Genomic DNA, 11,424 nt, shown 5'->3' on the forward strand with positions numbered 1-11,424 from the left:
CCTGATTGGAACATATAATCAGCTTGGAAAAAGTGTGGGTTTGTGCAATCTGTTTCCTGCCCAAGTACAACTTTGCCTTTGGCTAAAGTAGCGCCACAAGTCATAATCAATTAAAGTTCTTGTTTTTCTCTTTTGGAACCAAGCACTCAACTTTTTCATGTGAAAGTCTTAATGGTGGGTATATGTGTAAGTGTGAATGCTTTCATATGTCATTCATATTAATGAAGGCCTGCAGGTGTATTTGGAACACATTTTCTGAAATAACTTGCAGAATTATTTTTTTCTTTTCCTTTCTTTTTTCTTTTCCCCCCTTCTGCATATAAAATCAAATTTTGTGGCCAATCTGGAATTCCATGCCCCCAATCAGACCATGAACTTGTACCTAGTTTAATCTCTTCTCTGGAAAAATGCTCTAGGAAAAGGTTCAAACAATTTATTCTCCGTTGTAGAAGAAATACACTACTAAATGGGTCATAGAAATACTCCTTTGGATTGACCTAATCAAAACAAATTTGTTTCATCTTCCATCACTTGAGTAATAATTGTTGATAAAGCCACTGAATTATTTGGTTCCAAGTCTAGCTGAAATTTCTCGTAACAGTGAATATGAGATAAATGTTACAAATGTGGCTTAGCCTTGAGAAGCTAACTGAAAATTCCCTATTAGAAGAAGATAAAGCAGTCATCCTTTTTACCCAGGTTTCTGAGACTTTCTAAAATAAAAGCACAGAAATCTGATAGGAAGGCACACAGTATTTGCCAGAATGAGTAATCTCAGAGAAGTCGCCAAGCCTACTGAAGTAATGTGGGAGATTTTTCATCTTTTCTCTGGGATTTGTGTCAGTGTTCACATCATCTCACAAGCAGTGTGATTCAAAGTCTCAAAGCATCTCTTCCTCAACTATTAGGAGATCTTAGACTAGGAATTTGGAGGGAGTAACCCAAAAGTGCTCACCTGGTGAGAGTCTTCTGCAAAGCATTGATAAAACAAGACTCACTATGTTTAAAACCCAGAGATTAACAAGGAATAAAACTCCAGTTGAAAGCAAAAAAAAAACAAAATGGACCTCCCTGAGGAAAGCTGAGATTTAATGGGGATTTAGCAGCATTTGCAGGCTGTAACCATGACCTCAGTGAGCCAGGCACTCTGCAAACACAGCTTTCCTAAAGCTATTGCAGAAACACTCTTACTTCAGATTGTCCATCTGGAGTGCCATGTCTGTATGTGCTCTTTACTTCCTTCAAAGCTAGCTTTGTTGGGACATATGATGGGCTCCTGCTTCCCCTCTTGGTTCCAGTTGTGTTTTAATGGGCTTCATGATTTCCTGCTCTCACAGTACACCAAGTCAGAGTCAGTGGTGTTATATTTACTGGAGCTTTTAAAAGCATGAGAGAGAGCAATTCTACATTAAACCAAATGATCAACCACCCCAAAGTATCACGTCTTCAACAGTGGTTCAAAATAGTTTTGTGTGGAGGAACACAGGAAGAGAGAGCTCATGTAACAACATGTGCCCAGAATACTCTCTGGATCATGAGTAATCTTTGGATGAGGAGCTTTCTTGCCAGAGGTGATGACATCTTGTATTTAATAATGACCATAACTTACTGTGTAAGAAGGATTTATGGAGTTAGCTGTAAGCATTTAGAGGCAACTTGCGGGAAAGTAGCACAATGATGGACTCTTACCTAATATATACAGTGCTAGCACAGAAGACAAAAATGTATGATGATCAGCTATATGTCAAACCCTCCACTTCCTCTGGATACGCTTTTTTCTTTGCAGTCTTCTGCCTCACAGATGACTTATAGTGGTAAAAGCAACTTCAGCATCCTCTGTTTCATCTTTGCACTGCAACAGTGGAAATGCAGAAAACTCCATTTAAGCATAAGAAAAAAAATAATTACTGTGAATGTAGTCAAAAAAGGGAACAGGTTGCCTGAAAAGTCCGGATTTTCCACAACGGGGATATCCAAAACTCAAATGAACATGGCCCTGAGCAACTTGCTCTGGCTGACCTTGTTTTGAGGAGTGGGATTGGCCTAATTTCAGGCTAGATGATCTATAGAGGTGCCTTCCAACCTCAACTAGCCTGTGATTCTTGCAAGAAAGGGAATTAAAATTGTGACATATACCAGAAAGTTAGTACCTTCTACACACTCATTTCAAACTTTCCGACCCCCATGAAAACAGTATGGGTAAAGCCCTGTGACCCATGCTCAAGGACCTGCACATTTCAATTACCTGTCCATAATAAATTCCTGCATCATCAGGGCAATACATAACTGAAAACTTGCACCAGAAGCTGTTCAAATGAAACATATGCTTATACATCTGTGATTTAATACTTGCAACTTTGAGAATCAATTTATAAATTAAACACCTTCTTTCAAGGCCTTCTTGTCCTTCCAATCATGACATCCTTGTTTGTGTCACAGGATCAAAGAATCATAGAATAGTTAGATTGGAAAGGACCTTAAGGTCATCTAGTTCCAATTCCCCTGCCCTCTAAATTTCGTTACCTAACATTGTAACCATGTTTATTTCCTCCCTCCCACCCTATTCCAAGCAGAAATCAAGAGCAAAATTCACCTTGACTTTACAGTAACTCAGGGATGCTACAGCAGAACTGTCTGAAAAAATAAAAACTCGAAAGCTTAAATTTAACACCATTGTATCTTTTTGACAAATCAGTTTTAACACAAAAAACTTTTTTTCACTAGGTTCAGCAGTAGCAGTTATTTGTCTGCTTCTTAGTGGCTGGTGCAGTGCTGTGGTTTTGACTTTCAGCCTGGGAACAACGCTGATTACACTGATGTTTTTAGTTGTTGCTAAGTAATGTTTACTGACCAAGGACTTTCTGAGCCTCATGCTCTGCCAAGGAGAGGGGGAAGACGGGAGGAAGCAGAGACAGCACACCTGACCCAAACTAACCAAAGAGGTATTCCATACCACAGCACGTCATGCCCACTATATAAACTGGGGGCAGTTACCTGGAAGGGCAAGATCACTGTTGGGGTTGGGCTGGGTATCGGTTGGCAGGTGCTGAGGTGTTGTATTCTCTTCTCTTGTTATTTCCCTTATCATTATTATTATTGGTGGTAGCAGCAGTGATTTGTGTTATACCTTAGTTACTGGACTGCTCTTATCTAAACTCGTGGGAGTTACATTCTTTCAATTCTCCACCCCATCCCTCCGGGAGCAGGGGGAGGAAGTGTGTGTGTTGGGGGGGAAGTGAGCAAGTGTCTTGTGATTCTGGGTTACCAGCTGGGCTTAAACAATGACAATTCTTTGTAGCACCCAACGTAGGGCACTGTCATGGTTTAAACCCAGTCAGCCACACTTTCTTCCTCCCCCCTTCCTGGAGGGATGGGGAGAAGAATCGAAAGAATGTAACTCCCACAGGTTGAGGTAAGAACAGCCCAGTAACTAAGGTATAACACAAATCACTGCTACCACCAATAATAATAATGATAACAGAAATAACAAGGGAAGAGAATACAATACCACCCACCAAAACGAGCCCGACTGAGAAGAGCGTGCCCTTCCGTGTAATTCCTAGTTACCTCCCTGGGCATGATGTGCTGTGGTATGGAATACCTCTTTGGCAAGCCTGGGTCAGGTGTCCTGTCCCTGCTTCCTCCTGGCCTCCCCTCCTTCCTCCCTGGCAGAGCATGAGACTCACAAAGTCCTTGGTCATAGTAAACATCAGTGTTATCAGCTCTGTTCCCAGGCTGAAAGTCAAAACACAACACTGCACCATCTACCAAGAAGGAGAAAAATTGACTGCTACTGCTAAACCCAGGACAGGCACGAAGTGTTGAGGTAACAACAGATCTGACCAGAGTGTGTCTAATCGTATTTGTGATAAGCATTCATTGTTTTGGACTAATAGTCACTTGTCATAATGCTGATTTATTGGCTCTCAGAGTTGTTGCTCTTGGCCTCGGAGTTTCAGCATGTTGTACCTTACTTACAGCCAGTATCTGCTGTTTTAGTGTTTATTGGCTGGGGGGCTTGGGCTAAGGTTCTTGTTTTGCTATACTTAATGGTAATGACTTCTAATACAATAGACTCATTGATCATGAAACTGATCTGGCTTGCACTCCCAGTGTGGTCGTCACCTCTATACTTTGGGAGGTATATAACGAAAGTGTTTAGCAATTACACTTTTTTTTCTTCTTCCTCGGGTGGTCAACCTATGAAGGAGACATTCCCTTACATTTCCAGCTCCCCCACAAGACTATTTACAGCATCATTTGAGAGTTCTGAAGTTTTTTTCTGAAGGCCTTTGGATACCCTTGAGACCTGCCTGCTAATCGTGATGGGGATCACCATGTTGGCACACATACAGAGTGTGTTTTACCCAGGACCATTTCATTTGATCTCAAAAGTTAAGCAGAGTTGGGTTTGGGTCTTGTCTAGGGTTAGACAACAATATAGGAGGATCAACAGATTTTCCCCAAGGCTGGACAGTCATGAGTGGTAGGGTGTGTGGGATAGTATGGGCAAGTATCTAGATCAGTGGGCCCCTCCAGTACTTGGGAATTTCACCACCGAACAAGCGCAAAATCCAGAAGAATTAGTAAAACACCTAAATGAGGCCATACCAGAGATGGACAAATCATGGCAATGTGCTGGGGCTTGGCCTATGCTTACAGAGCCCTGTTCAACACTATCCAGCACCTTCAAAGGGAAAAAAATGTCTCTGGATCTGATGGGAAAGCAACAGACAACGCAGCTGCTCCAACTCCAAATACAGCAGCTACACCAACCCTAGTGACAAGTACAGCAACTACTCAAACTCTGACTACAACAGATAACACAGCTACTCCAACTCCAGGTACAGCAACTACACCACCCCAGTGACAAGTACAGCATCTACTCAAACTCCAACAAATGTGATCTTTTGCGCTGCACCAACTCCATATTTTAGGGAAGGTACATTATGCAGCAAAATATCTTGCAGTTTGTTGTGCCTCTAATATTTTCCATCCCACTATCTGCAAGGTGCTTAAAGTGGGTTTGTAACTGTCTTGCAACATATATCCACATCTGTACTGGCAAATCTGACATGTCTGTGGATAGCAATTGTGATAACTGGAGGTTTTCTGTGTCACTCCAGGGTCCTTATAAGACACTGATTCTGTTTGGGAGGGTAGAGCTCACAGCAGGCCAGACATAGGGGCTCTGCACATATATATGTAACTCTATGTATGCACTGCATTTCTTAAGGGCTCATCAAAACTTCAGTCTTGTGATTAATGTGCGAAAGACCCAAATATAGTTACTCCCTTCAGACACAGGCACTGGCTGTATGATTTAGACTAAAACAAAGAAAGTAAAATATTAAGAAATATTTTAAAGCCCTGCTACTTATGGTGGATTATTTTGTTTTGTTTTGATTTTTTTGTCCTTGCAGTGGACACTGAGTCAGAAACCTTTTTTATCTGCTGCCTGTTACCTTATACCTGAGCAGGTCTGTAATTTACAATCCCACTGAGCAGGCAGTGGGTTTGTACCCACTTTTCACAGGCATGCAAGACATACAAGCTAAGTCGTTAGCTACTTTAGTAGGGCGGCAGTCAGGAGAGCCTGTACCACTGCAGCTGCTTCAGATCACCCGAACGCTTTTGCTCACGAAACAGATGCTTCAGACTTTTACCTCTAGAGGGGGGTAGATACCTGTGTACTGTTTCCAGCATGTGAGACAGCTCAGACAGCTCTTCCCTACGACCCTACTTCTGTCAAATTCCCTGGGAATGTTACTGAATCACCTGGCAAACACAGGATAGTTTTGACGGAGCTGGAAGCACTGTCCTGTGAGGAACCCTGTAGCAATTGTTGTTCTGATCCCAACTAGGGACTCTTTGGCATCACTTGATTTTCTACTTAGAGCATGACTGCAGGCTCAGGGGGGCAATGAGTTGTCCCCGTAACATGCTCACTTATAGTTGATCCTGTGTTGCCCTCAAAGCCCACCTTCACTGGAGGCAACACACACTTTCCTGTCTTGCTTCCCTATGGAAATCCTGAGGGTCAGTAACATAAAATATTCTGTTTATGCAGGATCTTAAGGTCCTTTCCAACCCTAATTATTCTATGATTCTATGAAAAGTAATTAATATAAATAATTCCTCTTGCTTTCCTCATTTCTGCCTGTCATTCAAGAGATAAGGGAGCATCATGACACCTGGCATGGATGTTGTATATAAATGATGTTGTATATAAATGATCTCCAGATGGAAAAGGAATTTAGGCATTTACTTGGAGTTTCCAGATGTTTGAAAGCCCTGGAAAACACACATTAACAGTGTAGACCATGCATAGGGTGTCCGGAGAGGAAGTGCATCTCTGCTGCACCTTTGGCTTATGGACATGTAGTAAGTGATGTATTATTCACAATGTGCTGAATGTACCAAGCACAGGCTAGTCATGTATGCATCAGTGCTCAGTGGAACAGCTCAGCCTTGGAACTGCTGGAACCAGGGCCACCTGATGCACAGCACACACATCCACATTTCAGACCTGGATTCACCCAGCAGAAGGAGAAGTCCTCCATTTGCAGGCAGAGGGAGTAACAGGTATTTTGGAGGTCTGTCTTGGCCATGGGCAACATTTCCAACTTGTATTTGCTTGAGATCCCAAGCTGAACCAGAGGTTATTGGTGGTATCAGCCAATATCCAAAAGTAGAGATTTCCAGAAGTCGAAGATAGTGAAAAAAATTTCACCTTTTTCTGCCTTGGGGAAAAAAAAAAGGAAAAAAAAAAAGTAGAAATACTGAGAAAAAATATTTTTAGAAAATTAAAATAACTAAAATAACTTTGTTTTTTCCTTCTTCAAGCACAGAAAGTGGCTTATGTACAATTTAGTTAGCATTTAGAAACTTTTGCAAGATAAAATTTTCAGATAAATAAATATTATACAATGTAAAACGTCTTGGGACTGTGGAAAGAGTGATACCGCATGTGAAAGTACATCAAGTGCTTTTACCATTGACACACCTCTACATTAAGAAAAACTGAACATCAAAAAATAGAAAATTTAGTCTCAATCTCCAAACCTTGTAAGCTTACAATATTACAAGTATATGTAATATGATTAAGTCCTGTAATACCATTTTGAAGATCAGGAATGCAGCAAGAGTAGCATCAATTTAACTTAAAATTAAAAAAAAAAAACAAACCAATTTGTGTAAAGTTCTTAAGTTCTTTCCTTTTTTTTTTTTTTTTTCCTGATAGAAGGTTGAAGATTGAAGTTCAGTTTTGTCTGGGCTATGAGATAAGGTTGGTGTCTTGCACAACTCATCTATGTAGTTTTGCTCACTTGAGGGCAAAAAACAAACTAAATCTCTGCTCTGGTTCAGAAGTAGTTTATGGAATACTGGGATGACATGAGTTGCCTAGACATCTAGCTAGAAGATAATTTCACATTTGATTGCAACATCTAGACCTTTCTGGTATGAAAGTTACATCACTGAATGAGGCTGGTTTGACTCCTGTGCATGCTCTTGAGCTCCTCATTTAACTTGTTAATTACAGAGACCATTCAGGTGCCAGGCACAGACTTTGTAGTCTACCCAGAGTTATTCAACCTGCCCCTGTGTGGCCCCACAGAGAGCTTGGGAAGAGAGATAGTGTGGCAGGCTCACACACTGGCGTCATGGCATGGAGGTGGATGGTGGGGAGTTGGACAGCACGATGGGGACAGAGCTAAAACAAAAGAGAAAATCCATTCTCTTTTCCCTGAGTAGTTTCCTGTGGTTTGAGGATCCTGTGACCATCCGGGAGAGGAGCTGTGAACATGGCACCCTAATGTTTTAAACCCAAGAGGAGTGTGGTCAGGCAAAGACAAATGCAAATTTCCACAATGTATAAAATCAAAGATAGATAAACTGTGTAGAGCAGTTATCTTGCTGAAACCTATCAATCTATGTATCACAGTATGGTCAATGGTAATCAAAAGGCTAAATTCTGGGAGAAGCAATCATATTTTTGGTCTGAACCACCAGTGGTTGTACAATAACTATTTTTATTAGAACAGAACAACATTTGAAATTTCTGCTTAAAAGTTCTGGGGCAACTTGTTTTCTTAAAAAAAAAAAAAAGAAGAAAAAAGGGAATTTTATTCTTGTTTACAATCACAATAAAATGTCAAAATTGCTCATTGCTCATGACATAAAATACCTCAAAAAGACACCCACAGCAAACTTCAATCTTTATGCATTGACTTCAATGCTTACAGTTCAGGGTATTTTGTTATTTTGCTATAGTCAAAATATTACAGCTGAATTGAAGTGCTAGAACCATAGAGAAACCAAGTACTTCAAGCTGATGAAATTAAATATTCTGATATTTTTCCTCTGAGCAATTTAGGTAAAATTTTGGAATCCTAGTGACAACAAAACCAGGAACAAAAAAAAAAAACAAAACCAGAAGCGAAAACCAGAAAACCAGACAACAAAGAGCCAGCAATAGTCTTGAAGAAGGATGCAAGGAGGGAAAGCACATTGTGGAGCCAGAGAAATAAATTGAATGGAAGTTTGACAGAAGCTTTTTACTTGATGGTCTTAAAGGCAAGGGTGGGAAGGAAAAACACTTAAAAAATAAGCATTGCTAGGATTCCCTTTCTCTGTTATTGTCTTTATTCTGCCATGAAATATTTCTTTTTTTTTTTTTTTTTTACAAAGAAAGGAATGAAGGAAGGGTGAAAACAGACTGTTCTCTTCACACGTGCAGGTCCTAGCAGCTTCCTTGTCCCATGCATGACCCTCTAACATCTATATGATTTTTTACTGTTTATACCAATTGGCCTACACTAGGTAAAGCAACATAATACCCAAATGCGCTTCCACAAGCCCTCATTCTCTGAGCTCTTTAACGACTTCTGGTGAAGCAGATTAGGCACTGGCATACATGCTACTGACTCTAGCGTTCACTGGGACACCCCTCCACTCACTTAAAAAAACCAGCTGTTTCCATCAACTCATTTTACTGAAGATCTCAAAAATATACTGTTTAGTTTTGAATCACTGCCAGACTGGATTGATCTCCTCATCCCACCTGATGTGGGACTGAGTATCAGATGATTGCCAGTGAGTTTCATTCCCTGAAGAAGTCAATATTGCTGCTATAGGTTCGAGCCAGCAGATTTAACAATTATTTTTTTCAACACATCTTCAGAGGCCTTGAAATCACTGTGTCAGCTCAGTTTATTTTTCTGTCTTTCTGAAGAGGATCAAATGGCCAAAATACAGAAAAACTTCAGCCAACTTTTTCCTTCTTAAAGCCATAGATCCCCGTGGCATTTAGGGCTCAGACAGTGTTTCTGATTCTCCACTACCTTTTGTTTTGAGCCCCCTGAACAATGCTGATCCTTCAAGGCTGGAATGTGATACTGTATTACTGTAAAAGGTAGAAGTGCAGATTTCTATTTAAACGAAGGGCCTCACTTTGCCAATAAACATCAAAGTATGTTAAAATGGGTGCAAACACAATACAGATGCACAGAAAAGGCATTTTATATTGTCAGAGCAAAATGATGAGGCCTTTGAAGGGTTGGTGAGTTTCACAGATTTATAGTAATTTGTTTTTTGTCTTTAAACCTCTAAGTCCTAGCATCACAGGCACATAAAAGAAACTCAGCTTTCAAAAGAGTTCCTTTCTAGATTTTGTGTTTACAGGATATAATTTACAAAAGGACCTTAAAAACCAGGTTGTCTGTTACAATATGATTATAATTAGCTCATGATTAGGGGCAACATTATAGCATCATTTTTTGTATTATACCTGAAAAAAAAAAGTTGAAAATACTTGAAAATATTTTCTTGTGCAGTGACTTAAACACAGATAACAGTGTAATACATTGCTTCTCATGTAAATACATCATTTTGAATGGTATAACACCTCTAAAATATTGACGCTGAATGCTGACTTCAGTGATACTTTTTTTGGAAGTCTAATATATATCTCAAACTATACCCCATGCAAAAACCCGGAGAGGAATAGAAGTTCAAACCCACAGACACTGTAGCTGCTTGCTTGCTGTTTACTCCTTTCTAGGAGAAAATGGGTGGGAAGTAATTCTGAAAGGCCTGACAGATGATAGGAAAAACTCTGAAATCCTTACCACTGGTTGAAGGGGCATAACCTACCGCCAATATGATACAGAGGTATTGCTCCTACAGGCTACGGCCAGACTTCAGACTTTAGTATGTTGTCATTCCCCATTTGATGCCCCAAATGCCAATACAAACTTTGCCTTTGTCAGCTCAAGTGTACTTATACCTTTTCAATGACAAGTGCATTTTCTGAAGATACAGAAATAACTTCTGTAGAAATGAACAAACGAGGCAGATTTTAACAAAGCATATGGATCTGTATTACTGCAGACTACAGGAGCTGTAACCTGGTGCTGTGTGCCAGCTGTCATACCATGGGATAATTATATTTGACACCAAAAGAAAGGGAAAAAAAAAAAAAAGAAAAAGAAAAAAAAAGAAAATGAAAATGAAAAGGGAGGAAAGGAGTTTTCTGAACTGAGGATGCAAACTCTGTTTAGCACCATCCTTGCTCTGAGATGACGTAGAGTGTAGCTGCTGTGGTGCTTGATTCTCTTATCTGTTATTCCCTGGAAAGACAAGCCTGATTTGGGCATCCAGCTGGGCTGGGAGTGGACAGTTTGTGCTGGAGTGCTGCTGGACGAAGAGGAGCAAGCATTAGCGCTTACCTTCCCTGCTGTTTCTTTGCATGCGCTTGTTCCCGTGACATATCTGAGGCTGGTCATGGAGGTTTATGGTTTAATTTTATAGCAATGTTTTCAAGCAATTATCTTCTAACTTGCAGCTATAGTCCTTTATACTCTCAATCTAGCAAAGGCTTCTTTCTGTAAATCCACTTGTTTAAGATTTCCCTCATGTGCACACACTAAACACATTGTTAACCTTGACGAGCAGTTAAACACTTATCCAGAACCGCAAAATTACAGCTCATTTTCAAGTGTTGTGAGCTCTTATTTCGCCTGTCCATTCTGTAAACCCGGCATGGTAAGGCAATAAAGGAAGGAATAAAATAGCTAGAGCCAGAAACTTAACTAGTTTGAATCAGGGTAACTCCATAAAGTCCATGGGGTTATAGAGATATGCACACACTCTGAATCTGGCCTTCTGTAAAAAAAAATTCAGTAATCACTGGCTTTCATAGGTCTACCTGTATTGTATTTCTCTCTTATGGGGAGGTAGGGGGGTGGGTGTTTTCCTTTGAAGATAAGACACTAAGTTTAATTAAGAGTACTGAGACCTTATTAGTCAATATTGATGCAGCCCAGGATACGGTTGGCTTTCGGGGCTGCAAGCACACACTGCCTGCTCATGTTCATTTTCTCATCAACCAACACCCCCAAGTCCTTCTCCACAGGGCTGCTC

This window comes from Pezoporus wallicus, unplaced genomic scaffold (genome assembly GCF_028554395.1).
Source record: "Pezoporus wallicus isolate ANWC-B61680 ecotype Strahan unplaced genomic scaffold, APGP_CSIRO_Pwel_v1 contig_3486, whole genome shotgun sequence".
NCBI classification, from domain to species: domain Eukaryota; kingdom Metazoa; phylum Chordata; class Aves; order Psittaciformes; family Psittacidae; genus Pezoporus; species Pezoporus wallicus.